Raw genomic sequence first — 23,158 nt, 5'->3', positions numbered from 1 at the left:
AAAAAAAATATCTATCACATCATACTTCCCTTTTCAAATCTTGCTGAACGTATTTTATGTAAAGTTTTGCTTTTATATATGTGTGGGCTGACATGGAGATTACAAAATATAGAAATATAGTAACTCTGAGGGCTAAGTTCTCAGTCCAGATGATGGATAAAGGATATTATTGGTCTTTATGAAGTCATAGGATGCTTTTAGGTTGCTTCTACTAACACAGTTGAATCCAACTCAGTTGTAATATATGATTATGTTTAAGGATTTAGGATTTAAATAACTGCTAAATTAGGGTCCACAAGCCTAGTTTCAAAAAGTCATTCACCAAGTTATAGAAGGAATTATTTATTCAAGGGTGATATTTCACATCATAGAAATTACCTTTAAAACAACAACCAAAAAAACAAAAAAAAACCACAAAAAAACGACTTTTTTGATAACAAACTGCTGATATTTTCTTTTTTCACGTCTGAGCCACAGTTCAGTCGTTTCTCTGTAATCAAAAACTTATTTACACCAAGGGAAGACAAAATTAAATCACTGCATCATAGTGGAGGTGCATCTAAAGGTTAAAGGTAAATACACTTCGTATCATTGTTAGTGTGTGGTCAGAGTTCTTTGTCACCACAGGAACACCTTCACAAAGGAGGGAGCTTAAAAGAAAAATAAAATTTGTTGGAAATAGGTACAATGCCAGCTTCAGTTTCTGAAGGTTTATGTTCTATCCCTGAGTACAGACAACAATCTGAAGTGCTATTTTTATTGGTAGCTTTTAAATAGAGCGTGGAGGTAAGAATGTCTGAGGAAGAGGCGGCAGGAGAAAGCTACTGAGTTTAAAAGGTTAAAGAGAGAGGCAAAAGGAGGAAAGTTCAAGAGAGTGGGAGAACCCAAATCTTTATTTTTCAACTAACATAGGAACATTTTCAAAAGTGCTTTCTGCTTCAGAATCTCCAAAGGTGGTTTTCAGAAAGTAACACGAACCTGGCGAAAACAGCACTCTGCTCTCATTGAAGGTGTTATGGCCAATCTGCTGCCTGCTGGACATTCAGACAGCGCTCAGAGAAGGGGCTCCCACACTACCCAAGGAGAAAACAGTCAGGCAAATGTGGTGGCCCTGGGAGACATGAGCGCCAAACCCAAAGTGGCCTTCCACAAATGGGTTGGCTAAGGCATGCCTAACGTGGTAAAAGTTTGCAAATAAAGCTCTTCAACTGTAAAATGAGGACAACTGTTCCACCAGACCACAGAGGTGAGTGTTGGAAGCTATCTCCTTAGCCAGCTCTCAGGTAATAAACTGTACAGTCATTTATATCGACCCAACAGCGGCATCTCACACATTCCATGGTTCTACCTCCACATTAATGTTAGGTAAACTGTTCCTAATCCTAGAGAGATGTCCTGCCAAGTTTAAACATCTGTTTTCCTCTTTCCACATTCGTAATCCACCTGCTAAATCATAGCAATACATTTGCTGCTATCCCCATTCACACACCTGACCTCACAAAATTTCATATGATCCCATTTGTAAAAACCAAAGGTGCCAGTACCCAACCTAGTCTGTGTTAGCTCTCACTGAATTCGGGTGTTGGATCATTTGTTTCACATCACCGGCATTTGCTGTAAAAGCTTGGCCACAAGTGCTGCAGGCTAAGAAATAGTGACAATCAAGCTGGCAGTTTTCAAAAGCAGTAGATGGACACCTTTCCCCTTCCCCCCCTGGCCTGCGCTACATTTATCCCTTCAGGGGATTAACGGGGAAAGACTTGAAGTAATACACGAAGAATGGTGCAATACACTTGGCTATTATTCACTTCTGCATGTCCGTGTAACTGCTGCCATTCTTACAAAGGCCTAAAAAAGTACAGTGCCTAATCCCTCATTCAATTATTGAGACTGAGATATTGATTTTACTGAAGACTCTGGACTCTGCAGAGGTTGAGTGTTGGACAGTGTCCCCCTTCAGCCCTCCACTATAAGCATCTGTTAAACATAAATAGACATACACTCAGAGCCTGCCAATAAAATTGTGCACAAAACTTGATTACTGATCATCGGAAATAGCCTGGTATGCATTTCAGTGGTCACGTGAGCACAGCAGTGAAAGTCAGACATGCATTTTCTGCACACATTTGCGCTGCACAGAGGTGCGTTTTTAAAGTACCTGTCTTTCTGACTCATGGTATTACTGGATGAATATGCACAAAAATGCAATCACAGCAGAAGGAAAATTCCCCTGATCTCAAGATGCTAGCAATAACTCAAGCAAAATTATTTAACAAGTCCACACCAGAAAAATAGCCCAAGCAGAACAGGCTGAAATTTAACTACAAACATAACTCTTCCCCTAAAGGACTAACACAGCAGGAAAGAGGCAAATTATGTTGCGATCTCCCAACTTCTGACATCTTAAAGTTGAAATTCTTGTCTTACAGAGCTATAAATGTAAAAACCTGCTTTGGACATCATCTGTGACTGCTCTTAGAGAAGAGGATATGTCTATTTTATCTGATTTGCGACAGAATAAGTTGAAATCTGGTCAATCTAAATAGGTCATGAGTTAACTTCTGTTAGCCTGGTACAGCAGCCTCACATAATACAGATGTAGGAAATAGAAAATGACCTTTACTCCCTTTGAAATAATTACAAGACTCAGGCTTGGCCTTGCTGTGAAATGGAACATTTTATTCTACTTGCACAACTCCAAACACTTTCTTCATCTCAACATATCAGACAAGATGTTAAATTTGTCACCACACTGAGAGTTTTTAATTAATTATCTTTTAGAAGCACAAGCATTTGTTTAATTTATTTTTCTCATGAATAAATTCTTCTATTGACCTGAATGTCCATCACATTAAAATAATTTCTTTTGAGCTTCTTCACTTTAGGAGAAAAAGTCTTTAAAAATACCTTGAAAAAATGAGACTTGTGACAAAGATTTGTGCTGAAGACAAAGAAAATATTGTTCAAAGCAGAACACATTCTGACTTTATCACTATGTAGATTTCATATATTTTGAATACAATAGCAGTGTTTATGGGCTGATAGCTATCTAAAGAAAGACCTCAGCTGAGCAAACTGAAAATAATGCGCAAAGTGTCAAATATGTAGAATTCAGAGTATATAAACACTGTTCACACATGTAGTTAAATATGAACAGGGCAATTAATACAAAGGGATCTTTCACTCACTGCTAAGAGAAAAGCTTGATACTTGAAAGTATATGACAGTTGAGCAGCAGACAATTCACACAATGAAACTGAGGGGTTAGAAGCCTGGGAAGCAAACCAAGCAGTTGTGAATCTCAGGCCTGAAGCTCCCCTGTTCACTGACAGGCAGAATCAAAGTTTTTCATAACCCAATGCTTTTCAGAAATGCAGAGAGTGAAGACTCATTTTTAATATCCTGACAATTTGTCTTTCTGAATTTATTACCAGCCACTATAAGGAAATGTCACTAGTTCAGATAACTCCTGTGAAAGCCACTGGTCTAGAACTGTGCATCTGATAAGATACTGAGCCTAAGAAACACCTTTTTTTGTTGTTAATAAAACAGTAGGCATATGCTGCTGACCTTACCAACCTCAACATTTGCACTAAAGCTGCTCCCATAGAATATGGGTTGGAAAGCAGAAGAGCTCTGCAGTTTTATACCACGCTGCCATGGAAATGAGTAAAGCCCCTGGTATTAAAGTTCCTTATGGCAATGCTGCATCTGAAAACTTGGGGTTCCTTTACCCTCCATAGAGACAGAAAGTTGATCCCTACAATGACCTTCCAGAAAATTTCACATTCTCTGTGTACGTTATGGACCTTCCTAGTTTCAACATATGAAGCGACTCCATTCAGATTTGATCGGTCACATCCTCACACTTGAAATGCATTTTCTCACCTTCTACTGTAAACACTCAAAATGTTCTTAGTCCTACATGTATGAGATCAACTTTCTATTAGAAAAATGCAAGCATCAGCATACTGATTACATCTCACATGTATTCTTATGGTGTTAAATTCATCCTTGTGTAAGGCTTTATTTAAATAGAGATTTGGCTGGTGCAGACACCTGTGCAAACCATCTGCCCAGGCATGAGGTTTTCAAACAATAAATGCAAACAAACCCTATTTCATAGTGCAGTATTCTGTAAGGCTGCATTCTACATTTTACTTCAGGAGAGTAATGTTAAATGCAAAATAAATAAAAAACACAAACACCCACGAAAGAAGAGTTAAAATAGAAATGACACCCAGTTTTAACAACATGTGTAATTCCAAAAGGTCAAAAATCATGAGTCACTTCCTGGGAAATAAGAAATATTTATGTTTTTGGGAGTGTTTATTTGGTGGAGGGCAGCCTGGTGGAATTATTTTGACTCATTTACTTGGAGAAGTACATGACAACTTTTGCTTCTGAGCTTTTTCTCTGGAAGCATGAGAACCAGAAATTTGCTCTTTGCATATGAAAACTTGAGATTTTCATAAAAAATACAGTGATCCTAAAGCCACAAAGCGAGAGGAAAAAGGAATCGGAATAATGAGGACCACCAACACTGAATTAAATTGCACATGACATAATATTTTTATCATGCAAATTGAGAACTCTGAATCTTAAAACCTTTCTATCATCAGGTGCTGCAATACTAGACCCCCCCCAAAAAAAAAAAAAAATGATGAGGAAGTCATCAGGAAAGAAAAATCAAGTAATGAAAGGCACATGCAGTCACCATGATTTGCAGAGATGATGAAACCCCCTTACCGAAGGCAGTAAGAGCTATTCATTGATTCCAGGATTTGACTCAAGATCTACATGAAGGAACCATTTAATGGAAATTAACAGAGGGATAGTTTAACAGAATAAAGAGAGCGCTGCTCTAAGTAAGGATCTCATTCCGCATTACGCAAACGCCAATTGGAGAGTCAGCAGGTCCTGAGGCAATCATTTCATCCAGTCACATGCAGACTGGACAGGGAGTTCTCCTCATCTTCTGTATATTTTTAACATCATTTGGCATAGAAGAAACAACTCAAGAGCCCGAATAACTTACCCTCTTCTGTGTATAATTATCAAGGATGTTTTAACACTTTATAAAGGCATGATTAATTATCTCCAAAAGTGAATAAATTAAGTAAAACACAAAGCTTTTTGGCAATAGTTGGATTTCTAGAACACAATGGTTTGGTGATATTTTAATTATTTCTTTTTTTTTTTCCCCTTCATTTTGGAGAGAAACTTTTCATTGTTTCAGGCTTTAACCTCTTCTTTTTAATCACAAAAGAGTTCAGAAAAAGTATTCCCAATCTCTACAGTTCTACCTCTCCATCTGATAGTGAATTCAAGTCATTTTTGTAAGAAATGCTATTAAGATTTGGCACTAAGATTCTTCAAGGATGATAAATATCTTTTTAAAGGGCCTACATATCCATTTAATGCATAGCTCTGTCCTAAAAATGAAAGTCACACTCGAAGTACTGAAGGGTGGGCTATGAAAATGCAAATTAGAACGGCTTTATTGGCTGAAATGAATTCAGTTCTCCTGTCACTAAGCAGTGTGACTGTGGTAGGCGTCCATTAACTGGAAACAAAATATGACGAACTCTTTTGTGAGACTATCTAGAACAAGAACTTTCTTTTTACGAGCACTTTCTTTGTGAATATATGTTTATTACAAGCATTTTATCACATACCCAATAAAAAGTGTGCATCTTCCATGACAATGGAAATCTTGTTAATTTAAGTTATTCAAGAAGTAATTTGCCAGCACTATCGTCTGAACAGACAGCTACTTTCCTTCCCAAATTAAAGATCTCTGGAAGAGGAACTATTCAGTTTGTTGAGATATAGCCTTAGTATCCATCTGTACAGAACCCGAAGTTACTCTGGAGTCCACTCAGCTTGGGGTTGGGAAGGATATGACAAGTGTACTAGAAAGTAAATGAGCACTTCCACGGCACCCCCATTTGAAGTTAAGGTGTGATGACACCTCTTCTCCCCAAGCCCTGACCTGACTGGAAACCAATCATTTTTCTGCTTCCTTCCAGTCACATCTGCTCACTGAGCCACTGCAGAGCTGTGAGAAAGCAGGAAAGCTCAGCCTGAGAAACATGGCTGGGTGCAAAATCATCACAGCCTGCCCTTCATCTGGTTAAGCTGCCAAGACACTGCAGTATTTTAAATAGTTGGGATCATGTTCGATAATATTGGGCATCAAATGGCTTCCACAGCCATCAACATGACTTAAGCAATGTGAAACAAAGCCTTTGTGAGATAATGAGGCATAATGAATAAACTCTTGCCTATGGCTGGGACCTGAGGTTATGCCATGATGTAATCAAAGGTTACGTCTGCACTGATTTACCTGGGCTAACCTTGCCATTTGAACAATGCAATCAGGATGCATCACCTACACTGCAAAATGCAACACTGCTGAGCTAGGACCAGAATGAGGAGGGAAATGGTATACCACCATGATATTGTGCTTGTGTAAATGCATCTGCTGAGAAGACCCAACTCTCAAAGATGCATCACTTAGTCATCTTGTCCTATGGAGCAAAGGAGCAGAAAAACATTTTATTAAACTGCTTCTGAGATTCAAGCTGCTGTACCTGAGCATACCTCCATGCTGTGAATGCAGCCAACAGGCTCAGATGACAGAGATCATTACAGGGCCCCTGGATAGCCTCTTACACTTATACCCTTCCTTTAACCTTTCCTACCACATCTTCCATGCATCAGAACTTGTTCTAACTTAGCTAAAGCAAGCTTTGACTTGGGAACCCCCCAAAAAACATTGTATGGGCCTGCAAAGAACTATTTCTAACCTCCAACAGATTAACATATATGTCACAGCCACATGGTCCCTTGGCCATATCACTCAATTCTGAGCACAAAATTCTTCTTGTGCTCCACAATTCTAGACTCTTTTTCTGATGATATTTCATAGTTTCCAGAGTAGAATTGTTCATACTTTTGTACCAGTCTCATAACTTTAACTTTTTTCCTTTCTAAGTCTTCAATTTGTTAGACAAGACAAACCAAATTCTTCTAATCTTCTCCTATAGGATCCAATCCTTTTATCATCTTGGTAACTTTCCATTGTTCCTGCTAAAGTTTGCATGTGTGCAAAGTACACAAAGAATTCCAGACGAGGACTCTTCAAGGCCTGGTAAGTGATATTCATATTTCCTTAAGCCTGAAGTAAGTTGCCTAATGCTTCCTAAAGTTCCACTTTTCCTTAAGTCTTATCATGCTGATGGATTACAATCATTTTAAAATTATTTAACACAAAATAGAACCAAAAAATTTGACATCAGCAGAGATACTGCTTCCATTTAGCAACAACAACGTTAAGCAGCCTTTGCAAACAGTCAAGATTAATCTTTGTGAAATACAAATACAGATGCAAACCCTCATGCATTGCTAAACCTATGTGCCCTTTCTGATGGGAAGTAGCTTTGCTTGCAAATGGCAGGCATTGTGCAGCATAGAGCCAAGGCTTCGCTTTCCCTCTTGGTTGAGCTTATTAGCTGAGACTCAGGATTTACTGATAGAAAACATCTCCCAGGTCAAGAAGGGTGGTATCTGCATGGCTCAGAGCATGAGATCAACTTGCCTTTCCTCTGTGTAGACATATCCAAACATTGTTTGGATTGTTCTAAGTCAGGCAACAACTATCAGCCTAGTTCATTAAATATTTTAATGATTAATAACTGAGACCACAATGTGTTACTTGTGCTCAAAGGGAGTAACATGTTAAATTACTCAATTATTTACCAAGTAAATACCTACCCATCGTGATTAATGACCCCATTTAATAAATTGGACTCCTCAGGCAAAAGGATGAGTTGGGCCCCAAGGTTATTTTTTTGTTTATTTTTAAGCGTTATGAAAAGTGTAATCACATTTTGCTGAAACCCATACAACACTGGAATGAGATTACAACTGGTTAGCCTATTTAGAGAAGCCGCATAATAAATTCATTTTACAGGGCACAGAATAATGCAAATGAGCCATTCAGTAGCACTTCTGTACCAGTGAAAGAGGCATAAAGAAGAAACATTGAAAGTCGGAGTTCTGTTCTGTTTATACTGCAAGATATGGAATTACCGAAACCTAAACTGCATTACAACAATAACCTGGTCAAAGATTTGTTTATGCCATCCATTTTAGTTATTTATCACCCAATGAACTAAACAGGTTGATCCTATTTTCCAACAGTAATGACTTCATGAAACACTTAGATGAATGAAAATATGAACCTCTGTTTTATAAAAGGAAATAAATTAAAGATTTTTTAAAACATATTTATGACTCTTCACAAGAAGTTGCATGGGGCGAAGTTGTTATTCCACCCAGGAGAATGCTGATGTGGCAAAAGCCATTAGAGAAAAAATTAAAATCATGTATTTGTCAGAGCAGATAGTGTTTTTTCAGGTAGGATGTCTAGAACCTTTAAGGAACATGATTTATGGTTAATTTCCCAACAGTTTGATCATTATCAAAAAAGGCACAACCTCCCACCTATCGTTGTCTTTCTATTCCACAAAGTTATAAAATAAAGCAATTATTACTGCACCACAAAACTGAACTTCATGTAACACTGAGTATCTGTCTTTTGCACTGGTAAGCTAAAACTGAGAATGTACTTGATGAAAATCTTTCAAAGAATAGCATGGTTTTGTGTATTAAGCACATGCACGTTGCAATCGCCTCGAAACATTACAAAAGCAGGAACCAAACCTCAGAACTCATAACCTTAAAAAAAAAAAAAAAAAAGGACGAGGAAAAAATGAAAATGTCTGCTTTTCAGCATCAAGAAAACATTTGCTGAACATTTTCTGACCTTTTTCCCACACAGTCACAAACACAAGATTTTTTTTAAATGCAAACTTTCAAGTAAATCCCTTGATTCCAGCAAGGGTATTGGAGAACAACAACAACAAAAAGAGTCCAAAATCTGAATGCTCATAATAAAAATTGAAAAATGACTACAGTCCAAGAGTCCTAGTTCAAACCTCTGTACTGACTTTGAGTTGAGGAGGAGTTGGACTTGATGAACCCTGTGGTCTCTTCCAACTCAGGCATTCTATGATTCTAAGAAGAGAACAATTCTGTGGAACAACAAGCTATAGATAATCAGCATCATATGCCCTGCATATCACATGCTTGTTTTCTTTACCACATAATACCTAGCAGTATTACCATTACGGTAGTAAAACAGATCATTCTAAACTGGCTTCATATCGTCTTGTGTTACAAAACCAAGCTGTTAGGTGGATTCTCTTTTTGTAAGGACAGGACATGTTAATCATGTCAGTCTTTCCATCAGGATGTCAATATGGCCTCTGTGTTCTCACTTATCTCCATTTAACAAAACTATAAACTTCATGCAGATAACACAGCCTACTAAATATGATTGAAACTGCCCAGTGGTTTGAAGTGTTATGAGATGAAAATCACCAAAACCGCTATCAAGAAATAAGAGAATAAGGCTTATACAATCTTGGGCAACCAGACTGGAAATGTTGCAATGTGCTTCTTTTTGTCCAGTCAAGGAAAAAAACCTGCTGTATATGTCAATTTTTCATTCCAGTTGGTAAGGCTTAGGTATGTAAATCATTTCAGGATGCAATATTTAGCAAATATTGTTGCATATACCTGTAGGAGAGGAAATTGAGATTCAGTGAACTATGAAAAAATAGAAACCAGAGACTGCTCACCTGTACACTAACTTTTGCACACAGGATAGGTATTCTGAACAAACTCTCTCTATATATACATATAATTTAAGCCTGTACTGGATGTACTTACTGAAATCATTGGAATTGTAATCAGTTATCCCGTACAGGACACAACACTTAGATGCATCATCTATTTTACCATCATCTTACAACCTAGAGAACAGAAAATCTAGAAAGGAAAATGGAAGATTAGCTGTTACCTGCCTCGTCAAGATTCTGTAATATATAGAAATGTGTCCCTGCAGAAGATCAACCAATTGATCTGAGTTATGTAATTACACTGCAGTGAATCCATTGCTATCCTTTTGTGCTCCTTCCCCCCAACACAATGTATGCCTGTCAAAATAAAACTTGACTGTCCCCAGATAACCCTGATGACTGATGAACAACTACCAAGAATTTACTAGGCTTAATGCAAAGAAAATACAAGATTACCTTTAAAATAACTACCACAGCAGAAAAAAAGTACTTGATGAAGTGAATAAATGATATCTATATATGATAAGTGTATATACAATGTACTGGACTTTATATAGATTTTATGTATTACTTACATATAACATATATCTTTAAATTGTTTTAGCAGATACAGAATAGTGATTGTAAAATTTCACATTATTTCAGCCTAGAATTCATTCCTTAAGCTGATTACTAAAATTACTTACATACTACTGAATTTTTTGTGCAATGCTTTGTTATTCAAGTTATTTTATTTTGTTTGTAAAAAGCATTACCTGTGCCTTATTATGGGTAGGCTAGCTACCATGCAAATTTTTAATTTGTTTCACTTGTATGGTCCAATTTGTTGCATCACTCTTCATTTGATCAATCAAGGGCTTGTGCATTTAGTTAAAACAGGCATTAATTTTCAAGCTGCTTGTCATCCAGAAATAAAAAAAAAAATCCAGGTCTTTTTGCAAGTGTCAGCTGATACTTGAGCAGTATTTTTAATGAAACACAAAATACAGTCAAAGAACTTAAAAGAATTTGTACCAACTCTTCTGACTCTAGAGAAAGCATGCCCCAGGGGAAAGACAGCAAGTAGTTGAACATTTTTAAGCACATGACAATAAAGCAAAGTCTCCAAAGCTTACAGTCTCCCTTGTGTTACCAGTGACATTACATTGAGAATGACCTTTCCAAAGAAATAAAACCCATTAGTGCTAGGAACATGATAACTATTAAAGATCAACACTTAGTAGTCAAAGGGAAAAAAATAAAAGAATTTTACAATCTGGTAAATTAATTAGAACATAAATAATACGAAACCAAGACCTTGGTCTATAACCCTCTCTCATATAATTGCTTGCCATTTAAAAACAGAATGAAATCTTTTATGCAAAAGATACAGCTGTTGACCCTCCCCTCCATGTATTCAAAAGTCAAAGGAAATTTTGCCACATTGAGAATGAAATCTGGTGTGTCCTGGAGAACGCTTTAGTAACAGCCTGCTGAATACTAATTTATTTTTATTTCTTCATTGTAAAACTTACTTTCAACTATCAAGAGATAATGCTATTGGAAAATATTGCAAGTTAACTTAAAAATGTCATGGATATGTTTGGTTGGTCGTAAAACCAACTGTCACCAAAAGTATTGGACAAATTATGTGCATCCAAGTGAACATGATTTTCTTATACAAAGTGATAGTCCTGTGGCATAAGGACAGACTTGTGATTGATTGTATCCCACAAATTCCACACTGAAACCTCTACAACAAACAAATTTCAATTTTCATTTGCTTTTGAAAGTAAGAATTTAGGCTTTTGCTGTGGATGGGAAACTCAGGACATTAGTGTAGCCTACCTACTGAATGCTGTAGACAGCACTTTCAGTATTCATTGGTTCCATGGTTATCTGGATTTAGCAAGTCTAACAAACATAAAACGTCAAAGTGTGTGGAAAAAGGTGAATCTCTGTCTTAAGATGCAAGATCTATGTCTATGCTAATATGAATATAATCACTAAAAATGTTGAGAGGTCAGATTCACATCTTTAACAAATTTCTGGATGGAAAGCACACAAAGGCATGCCTCTGCATCCACCAACATTGAATAGGTAAAGCGATCTAACAATTCCGATTTGAAGGGATCTGAAAGAGGTCTATTCTTCATTATTAGATACAGACTAAAGACTTTAGTCTGTATTTGAGCTATGCATAATAACAAAAGTACTGAGAATTTGTATGCAGTTGATAATTGAATGTCCTACCATTACTATTTGCAACAGGAGGTAATTTAATTTGTTTACACATTTATACAATCAGATCTTTTGGTCCATTTTGACTAAATAAGGCTGTTCAGGTTGTACATAAAAATAAGTAATCTTAAAGAACAAATTTAAGTATCCAATAATTTAAAGGTATTTTTTCTTGTACATAGCAATTTAAAATTACTGGAGCACTTCATTTTTTTTATTTCATAACTGCTTCAGCCTGGAAGTGATTGGGGTTCTGTGCTTGCACAGTATAAAGCAATTTAGAATTATTCAACTGCTTCAATTTTTATAGGAACTTCTATTTGAAAGTGATTGGGGTTCTGATCATGTTCAGTATTGAACAATTTTAAATTATTTAAATGTGATTTTTTTTTAAATCAGTGCTTCATGTTTGTGACTGAATTCTGGGAGACTATAATGGAGCACAAGGGAAGTTAAATTATAGGAGCATTTTTTCATCTCCTCAATAAGAATTTCAATTTGCAAGAGTAAAAACATGAAGTATTACACTTCAAAATAAATCAACATTATATAGAAGACTAATAATTTCTTTTTAAAATATTTTAAGACTTCCATAATCAAATTCCCATGTCTTACAACATAACTGTGAAACATGAGCATGCTAGGAACTACAGACATAATTCAGTAAATAAAAATAATTTCCAAGGATGAGAACAATTTCTTAAAGGTTTTGAAGATTTATTCCCACATAATTTCACTAATCCAAGATCAGGTCAAGCAATGTTCAAGTGCTTTGTACTACAGATACAGGGTGCTCAGCAGGTTCTGGATCAGTTTGCAACTTTAAGAACATTATTCCTTCTTTCACAGGACTGGTACCTTGAAGCCTGTTTAGTTTTTTTTCTCCTTTGTCTGATCAATGGATTTACCTTTTTCAGTAGTGAAAAACATACTCTGCTCTTAAGCTTTACCCTTTGAGAGATGAAATTAAGCCGTGATGTTTGAAAATAGCACTGGGGATGTACAAATAGAGCACTGAATAATACAGCTGACAGACATCACACTGTTAGTGAATCCTGCATTTTATTACAACCTTGCATCCTTCACTAATATTGTACATTTAATATGATTACATCTTCTACTAAATACATAGCAAAAATCCAACGCAAGTAGTTTTGTACTTTCCACAAAGATATTCAATTAATATGAAAGTGATCTAACCTCCATTTTAAAATGTGGCATTCTGGAAGGAAAAATTAGCGACTCATTTCTTCAAAAGGCTTCTTTTGCTTTTCAATACAAATGACGCAGAAGATATATGGTAATTTCTCACCAAGAAAAATAACTTGGTGTTCCTCTGCACATTCATTTGAAAGGATAGTGGCTAGTCCTTGAGGATATTTCATTGGCATGCCTTACTAATCACAGACATTTAATTTTGTCTCTCCAGTTTCAATTATAAGTAAACACAGACATCCTCAATTGCACTACACAGAGCTCCCCTTTATCCAGAGTTAATCACGTTCACTACAGTTATTCCCTAGGCTGAAGTTCCAGAGTTCCTGGCTTGTAAATCCCCAGTACTACATCTTTTGATTCAGAAACAAAAATACTGGTGTATCTTATCATTCACAAACACGTGCCCTGGGTTCAAGGGCTGCTTTCCTCTCTCCCACTAGTGAGCTGCTGTGCTCCACATACGGAATTAAGTTGTAAAGCGTTGCTAAACTCATTTGAAATATTTTGCTTAGGTAAAACCTCATATTACTGTAATTAAAGAAGCTGTGAGAAACAGTAATTAGACTGAGTGTCCCACAAATATTAATCAGTAAAGTAATATTCTATTATTAAGAAGCAGCTATTCACAGTAGGAGTTTCTCTTGTGAGAGACAGGATTAGGAACGAAGCCAAAAGCAAGGCAGGAGGCATAGCAAATCAGCTTATTTGGTGCCTTGTTTTAGTATGAATACTTTCACCTGTAGTGTACTTATTTGTGTACTGCATTTTAATAGAGAATATGTAAGAAGGCTTTGGGCCTTCTTTGAGGTCCTAGACCTGCTAGTTAGTGCCAGTGCTCTTGGTCACTTCAGTAAGGATTTCCATTGCCTCTTGGCTTGAAATGCAGTGGAGGAACTGAAGCACACTATGGACAAACCACTCAGCCTCCCTAAGTTTCCCTATCTGCAAATGAAAACAATCCAATTAACATACATAGCAGAGAAGCTATGAGATTTACTTAAGTGAGTAAGTAAAGTAATACTTGAGATACCTGAGTAAGAAGTACTATATAAATACCTACATACATTGGCTGCTTGAGGCACCATCAGTAACAATTTTGAGGATGCAAGAGATAGAGAATCGTATCAAAAGCCTCAAAGACTCTAAAACCTTAGGCCAGCTTAGCTTTTTGTGTTACCCCATCTCTCAGCCCATTAGTCAAAAAAAAAAATCGCCGAGACCAATTCTAGAGCTTTTTTCCTTTAAGTACATTTATCTCTGCAATGTGAAAATACAATGAGACTCAGACTAGAATCCAAAAGGAATGAGTATCAGGCGTTTAGCGTCAGATACAGCTATTTTTATGTCAAAATTATTTCTAAGTTACCCTATTAAATACAGGTGTACAGCAAAATAGTGCAAGACTACAGATTTATATTGGGGAGAATCTGTAATGCAATGGTTTATAAGCAATGAAGTATATGGATCAGTTAATCAAATATCTGTCCTTTCCACTTCTGAGTTACTTTACGTAGATCAAGAAGCAGCAATAAACTGTGCCGGTCAACTTTTCCACTGCTGTCCAGAAGGATTATCTTTTAAACAGCATTTTAAATCACAGATTGTTATCTGAGCTGTAAAAATAGATTTAAAATTGAGAATTTATTTAAGCTATATCTATTTACTATATCTAGAACACAACCATTAACTTCCTTATATATTGCTCCTGTATGTATTCACCACCACTAGGAGAAATGCTTTCTTTATGAGGGAAGGAAGATGAGATCTGTAAGGCCTAAAACTTAAAAATTTTTGTCAGATTTTTTTTTTTATGTTCAATAGGTACATTTATATACAGATATGCAAGTCAAGCATCAGCTATTATGATATTTTCAGCACTGCTGAAAATTATAATCAAGACCAACTTCAGTTCTCCAAACCCCAGCACTCACAGATGTTCTCTGTGTATTAATGAGGAAGCAAAAAGCAAACTGATCGCACCATCCACAGCTTCCATGACGAAATGCAACTCAATTAGAAGAGTCATTCCAGTAGTTTATATATGTGGAAGTGTTATTTCTCTCTTTTTGCAGTTATTTTCACCTTGACAAATGTTTCATTAATAACTTGCATAAAATCAATACTAAAATGTGAAAAACTGAACAGTAAAGCTCCTGCAAGAGGTTTGCGCTCAGTGTGATACTAAGTGACAAAGGACATTTAAACATTCAAACAAAGTAGTGATCTACAATGTAGAAGACAACAGAAAATTTGAAAAACAAATCCATAATGCAAATGAGACCATTTTGTTTGTTTCTGCCAAAAATAAAACTACAAATCCCTTGTATCGCTTGGCCACAGAAATAAAAGCAAAGTAGTAGCAGGAACAGTTACACAGAACAGATGGAGAATGAGAAAGTGTTTGGTCACATGTCAGGGAAACCTCTCATTCTATTACTTGCTTTCAGTAGTAACCAAAATCCATATAGTTGGGCACATTAGATTTGGCAAAAGTAGAAACATTCCTGAAGAGCAAGAGTTTGCTACAATATGTTATTCTCACATAGTGAGATTTTTTTTTTAAAGCTAATTGATAAAGAACCTAGACTCATTAGTGAAAGTCAATTAGCCCCAAGGGGGAAGCATGCAACTATGGAGATGACTTGAAGGAGAAAAGGAGAGGGGACAAAAATGCTTGCTTAGAAAGCTCCCAGAAGATGTTACGCAACAGTGTTGCATGTATGATGGATCCACATTGAGCATCACCGAATAGCACCATCAAAATCACAGGCTGCATACTTTTTTTATCCAGTACAAACACATCAGTGTTTCTTGGCACGTAGTATGTTTCACTAACGCTAGTAAATTTTGTTTCCATGCTCACCAAAAATTGTTAAAAGAGGATAGCAAAGAAGGAATATATCTATTTTTTTAATATAGGTTGCTTTAGCCAGCTTAGGGGATGGAGAATTCTCCTGCCAAATGACAAGGGCAAAATCCTAACCCTCATGCACGTCTCTTCTGCCAGAATCCCATCCCACTTATTTTTATTTCAACTCTGTGCCTTTTCAGTTGGCAATTTACCACCTGTCATTAGCTGCCTTCCATGGCCTAGATTTGGTTTCCCTATTTTGGCTTTCATTTCTGTTCCCTTATCCCACATCCCAGAAGCTGCCAGGATTATTGGACAGTTCAAAGGGCCACATGTGCATGAATTCCCTTCACAGCCATGACAAAGACAAGAGCATCTATTTTGCACTAAGTAGTGCTCAGTTGCCAGCTATGAAAATGCAGGTGGCCTGTGTGCTTTTAGTAAAGTGTTTTAGAGAAGAGTTCATACAAATACATATACAACCACATCTGCAAGTCAGGTTTCCACTGGAAACTGCAGTACGATTGACAGACTACAATAAGACTAACATCCATCATAACCCTTACCTCCGCAACAACGTTAACTCATTCTAAAACTCAGTGCAGTAGCACATTAAGAGCTGAAGAGCTAGCGATTATTAGTTAACCCATTGGCAGATGTGCATCACTAATTAAGTGCAAGTATAAACATAGTGATGACAGGTTTCTCACCAGTTAAATCAAGGGAAAAAGTTCAGTAGGTAGAAAATTTCTACTGAATAATTGATATACATCTTTCTGCCTGTGAAAAACCTTGGGAAAAAAACAATGAAGTCAATATCTTCAGGGTAGGTCAATATTAAAGCACTGAGATGGGAAAGCAGAAAACCATCTGAGACTAGCAAAGATTAAATTAGGACCAGAAATGAAGATGTATAAGACTTCAAAAAACAGAAATAAAACTATCTAATTCAGTTAATATTAATGACATTTGTTGTGATCTGTTATGCATAGCTTAGATAAAATATTCCGTAAGAATAATTCAAGTCTAATTTTCCCTCCCTTGGGCAATATTGCTGTTTTAAGGGGGGTATCCTGGGGCAGTAAAAACCAACAAAATAGTTTTGTAGTCTGGAAGTGTGTGGGAAAAAAAGCCAACAACAAATAGTCGTGAAATGCTGAATCATTTTGTGACCATTTTTGAACAAAATGAGCAGTTAAAAGACTCCCAAATCAGAGTACTTCATTGTTTCATTCATGTTAGTTCGTTACGCATCTTCACTGCTGCTGTATGGCCTAGAAGTCAGAAATGTTGCCTCTTCTGAATGCTTCTGCCATTCCGTTGTACGGGACAAGACATCTGAGCTGTACCTTAGGAGGTCACAAACTTCACACCAAGAAACCACAGTCCGCTCTTAAACTGGCACAGAAGAAAAAAAGATTGCTAATCTTTAAAACCAAAACTTTGAAACTGGAGATGACAGATGACATAAGCTAGATGAAAGAAATTTCATTGCTGATTTTCAAATGGAAGAGGAAATAAAGGTAAAATTACTTAGAAGATAAAAGGAAGAATTTTCAGGCAGAATATCTTGAGCCACTTGTATGGCTGGACTGCTCCGGCTTGCTGAACCACCAGCTCTTACTTGTTTTTAGAAATGTTTCAAATCATTTCATTATGCCATTACAGTGGTATTTAACACCTTTGTTGTTCAGCATAGTGTTCTACAGGCACACCAAGCTGACAAAACCTACAGTGCAAGGCATTAGAGAGGCATCCCAGCATAGACTGATCACCTCTGTTCAGCAGGAGGATACAGCTTTAGCCCAGGAGGGCAAGTGCAGCAATGCAACTGCCTAGCTGGAGACATGCTTTTTCATGCCCCATCTAAGGTTATAGCAATGGTAAAAAAAAAAAAAATCTGTTTCACAATCAAAAATGAAGTGTTGGAAGAGGAAGTTGCAGGGTTAAGTACTAAAGAGGGGTATTTCCAAAATCAGAACTGCTTTCCAAAGTAGTTCAGGTTTCAGCCAGGTTACCTACATACAATTTACAAAGAAATCAAAAACCAGACTTGTCATCTCTGCATGTTTTCCGTGTACTGAATCACGTGAGTTTTGGTACTAAAAGAACTGCTACTAATGAAAACTACCCTTTAAAATGTATTTGAATTTCAGATCTATAGATAAGATTGTGCTTCATGTAGCTACAATAGCAGCTCCAGTTCACCTGACCTAGTTTGTATGAAGCTATATCGTAAGCTACGCTGTCATTATGCTGAAGCAAATGCTCACCAAAGCAGATTCTGGCAGGCAGGAATAAGGCATAAACTCCAAAGGTATTGCAAGATGCCTTCCTTCTATTATCCTCTTTTGTTTGTATTCCCCATTGTATTTAGGGTTCCCCATTGTGCCATAAAGAGCAGTGAATCTACCTTGAGCATAAATTAACGGGAAGCTATTGCTTAAGTTTCTTTCTTCCCTTATGAATTCTCTCTGCAACACACCTGGCTTAGGCATGCAGTAGTTATTTTGCTGTTACCTGCCAGTAAAAAAAAAAAGGAAGCTTGATAGTGATGAATTCAACTTGCCCTTTGTCCTCTTTCATTGTATCTGCCGACAGCAGACAGCACCAAAATGCAACTCAATTAAACACAACCCTCTTGTCATAATATACACAGAAGCTCTCCTCGCAGTGGAGGCAGGAAAGATTTGCCATGACACTCCGTGTTGCATTTGACGAGTTTATTCAAAAACAAATATGTCAGTGGGGAGGTCTGTCATTCTAATCCTGTTCTTTATGTGAGAGCAGCTAATGCAATTTCAGCTACCTGAATAGAAAGGCTCTTGCTTCCAGATGTTCCATTGTGCCTTGCAGACAAGCATTATAGGACTGACACCAAAAGAGATGAGCATTTTTCTCCCCGTCGATAGCTTCCTCTTAGCACAGGATTTACGGCTGCCCTGTTGATTCCTGTAATTCTGATAGGTATAGTATATTCTAAACCAGTATAATTCTATCCCTCTATAGGTCTGTTGCATAATAGCAACAGAAAGAGAACAATTGTACTGAACAAGCTGGCAAACTTCAGTTTACTGGAAGACTGCTTAACAGATGTAAGAAAAACAAAGATCGATTCAATGAATCAAGACCTGGAGAAATTTGTAGACTTTGTACTTCAGGACGCAAACCTGAAATTGCAATGTCATAGATTAGTCATTCTCACACTGGTTGGAGATACAGCAAACCTGCAGAAAAACCTCAGCAGAGGACACCAGGGTACTGAGGAAGATAAAGAGCTGGAGTGGCCAAGTCAATGTGAGGGGTACAGCCAGCTGAGAAAAGCTGGAAGGGGGCTCAACTAACCTCTGGCAGCAGCCTAAGGTACACACACATCTCTGTTGGCCGCTGGTTTGCAGTAAATCTAAGATGTGAAGGAAAATAAACAAGAAAAAAACCCTAATAACAAACCAGGCATTAACTTTTCCTGTCACATTTGTTAACGTTGGCCAGCAAATAAGCTGGATTTATTTCATTAATAATGTATTGCTCTTTTCTAATCAGCATAGCATGGTTTTTATATTCCATCCAGCCTCTGCAAATATTAAAGAAATAAGCCTTGTTATTAAACTTTTGGAGATTTTTTTTGATGTTAATGCAATTTCAAAATAGCAAAAGTAAATAAAGCCGTGCAAAAGAAAGAAGAGTAAAAAGAAGAATATGTGTTTAAGTTTTCATATAGATATGCTTTTAACAAATTGAGACCTACATTTGGCCTTGCTTCTAAATACCAATTTAAACTTTTTTTCATATATTGTTTATTGCCCAACAGCAACATGCTTTCTTCCCACTACCTATCATTTGTGATGTATATGTAGTATTTATCTAGACATTATGTGGTTTAGTTTTGCTGCTTTTCTCTTGTTGATTGTTTGTTTTAAACCAGGAGCTTCTGCAAGGAAATAAAGAGCTTTCCTTCAAACGTGTAGCACAGCTATTAAGCCGCTCCACAGGACTGCTGAGCATTTGCAATTCTCTCTAAAGTCAGCAGAGGCTGGAGGTGTCCAGTAATTTTCCACGGCTAAGAGATTCCCGTGTTCACACACATGAGAGAGCAGGACCTGAACAAGTCTACCACCTGTGCCAAGCACATTGGGCTTTGCCAAGAAAACTGTGAACGGAGATACTTGCTATATGGGTAGTGCAATTACTGAGCAGGGCAATCTACAGTTTTACTCTACATACCATTACTTGGGTATATGAGCAAACACTACGTAGCAGCATCAATTATATGTTTTATACTTGTCAAAGCTCTGGGAAAAATGATCTGCTCTACTCATCTTCTCCTTTACAAAATTAAGGATGCCTTATAAAGATCAAGATCCAAATCTGATTTAAGTAGGACAGGAGTCACTGGTATTTAAAAAGTGGCATCATTGCAGCTTATCCAATTCAACAGCAGAAATCTATTTCCTAAGAGCAGAGATGCAGTCATACTCCACGAATGGCTCGCACTCAGCAAGATGGAAAGGAATGGTAGTGTGTCAGCTTACACAGAGAAAGATTCTTTTTCTTTAGGCCATTGGAAAAATTGTCTTATTTTAAAGTACTGTAAGTGATCCTCTCTTTTCTGAAAGAAAAAATTGCTTCTGATTTGCTTGTTATCAAAGCATGATGATGCATCCTTTTATTCTGTAAAAATTCATGTAGCAGAGGTAGATAGCCACACAGATATGCCATTTCTCATCCATATGCCGTTTTCCTTACCTAGTGTTTTGGAGAAAAAAGTCTATAGCACAAAAGTAAAGTGAGCAAAAATGCAAACGTGGGCACTGAGCAGCAATAGAGATGTTCTTTCAGAGACTTGACTGCAAATGGCACCTCCCTTGTTACACATGATAACTAATGTGAGTAAATTAACCACCTGGTCTACATTCAAATTCCTTTTCAAACATCAGTTCTCTTGCAATTCCTTTCACTGCTGAAATAGAAGAAAATCTGCACAGCCTTAGAATATAATCATTATCAGGTGGTAATCTGGTTCTTTATCTACATGAAGTACGTTGTTTTCCTACCTACAAAAGGATAGAAGAATTCGCTTACGATTAAGGCCCCATGCTCTGAGAAAATTGGGTCAAGTCTCCAGCTGACTCCTTTGTGCTATCAAATGTCTTTCAGAGTGGCTGGCAGACTTGTGACTGATGTCCGTGGGGTTTGGCTCATGTCCTTCGCAACTTTGAGGAAATGTGGACAGCAGTTGCCTCCTCTGCCTGCCTGATCCCCGCTCCTTGTTTGCCAGGTAATTTGGGGGGACAGATTATAAGAGTGATGTCTCTTGGCAGTATATAGCCTCATGTTTCCCAAATCTCAGTCAAGTGAGAAAAGAATTCCTTGAGGCCATGTCTAGATTTTCTCCCCTTTTCTACATCGCAGAGCACACTGCTCCTCTTATAATAAATCATTCTCTGAAATGGTAACTGACAGAGTAAAAACACTTTGAATAGTAGCATATTTACACCAGATGTGAACATAGGTCACCAGAAAGATGTTCAAATTAAAACAGATGGAGAATCAATGAGGCGGGAAGCTATAGGAAAGCGCTTCTGCATGGCAGGAGTAGCAAAGGCGGCTGTGCCTTGACTCTGGAAAAGGAGACACGCTGAGGGAATACAGAGGAAAAAACACCAAGGTCTTCACAATTTTCCTCCTTCTACACCAACGCAAGCTGCTTTTGTACTGAAAACCTCATAAGAACTGTTCCAAGTCTTATGAAAATCAGTGGGAATATGTCCAGAAACAATAACGAGTTTTGGATCAGGCACACAGTGAAATATTTCCTCATAATAAAAAAAAGATCAGATTTATACGATCATGAAGTGAGAGTAATGAGTACCCTGATATCTGTCATAGCGTTTGCCAGGGGATAACAGTACATACATAATATAGGGCATTCAGTTTTATGCTGATCCAGTTGGATTCATGATACCTTACACTCTGAGAAGAACAGGCAGAATAAATGGATAGAAAAGGATAAAAGTTTGTATTATTTTCTATGTTCAGTTCCTACAAATAGAAACAAAGGCATAATGCCTTCAAATGAGTCATGGATGATATATGCATCTTTACGCTGAAGGGACTATTTAATGATCACGTGGCTTTTTGATAGGCATATGAATATTCCTTTCCTGTAGAAAACTTTTATTGCTAGTTTAGGTTTCATCTCAGTGAGTCAGAAACTAGACCTAAAAATTTATATCACCATGTTGTTCCTCTGAGGCTTTGAGAACTTCACTGTGCAAACGCCATTGGTTTGTGTCCTTCCTTTTTCTCTGCTGTTCAGTTAAAAATGTTCCCTGGACAGACAGCAGTCACACTGGGAAGAAATCCATCTGTCTGGAAAGCTTTCCTTTTCACTGAGAGCTTACCTAGCCATGCAGCCACTACCTCCACTACCAGGGGAGGCAATGTGCTGAGCCACGAGTTTGCTGCTTATTGTGCATGCTTACCACTATCAAAGAGATTCATTGCTTTCTGTGCTACAGGACTTGTTACAAAATTAGTCAGGCTGCTTCAAGACTTCTCCACTGTTGCCCACTTACTATAAAGCAAGAGAGCTTCCTTTTCCTAGCTCACATTCATAAAACCATTTCAATATAAAGTCTCAAACCAGCAAACAAAAGCCATCTGTAAAATGGAAAAAGCTGGCTTGGTTAGCAGAGATTTTACTTTCGTATATTGGGTACCACAGCAATCCCATCTCGCTACCTTATTTTGGTGAAAGAAGCTGGGAAATGTGGATGAAAGAAGTTCTCAGACTCACAACTTCACTGCTGAGGCAGCTTCCTCAGCTTTTCAGAAGGGAATCCCATCTGACTGGGCCTCTTCTGTACTTGGGATTCAGGCTCACAATGAGACATAATAGCAAGGTGGGAACTGGGCAGCACTAAAGAGAAACTGCTTGAAGAAGATAAAATAGACAGACGTAGCAAAAGAAGGTAAAATCAGAAGTGCTGTTGCTTTTGTGATCTCTGTGGCAAACCACTCGAGTACTGTGGCTGAAAAGCCAAGCTTCAGGTTGCATTTTTAATTTCACTCCCCTCAGAATTGCTCCACAGTGAGACTTTCAGTAGACTGCAGTCCTGTGCAATATGTAAAGCTTGTGACTTCCCAAAGGACTCTG

General features: G+C 37.4%; 1 protein-coding gene across 7 annotated transcripts in view; it reads right to left on the bottom strand.

Annotated features, from left to right (window-relative positions):
* The window catches only part of CDH13 (cadherin 13), a 449,261-nt gene that overhangs the window by 359,044 nt on the left and 67,059 nt on the right, over window positions 1-23,158 (bottom strand). The gene's annotated exons all lie outside the window — the stretch shown is intronic.

Source organism: Numida meleagris, chromosome 10 (assembly GCF_002078875.1).
Source record: "Numida meleagris isolate 19003 breed g44 Domestic line chromosome 10, NumMel1.0, whole genome shotgun sequence".
In the NCBI taxonomy this organism is placed as follows: Eukaryota; Metazoa; Chordata; class Aves; order Galliformes; family Numididae; genus Numida; species Numida meleagris.
The sequence above is the reverse complement of the archived record's forward strand: the minus strand, read 5'-3'. Positions and strand labels throughout refer to the sequence as shown.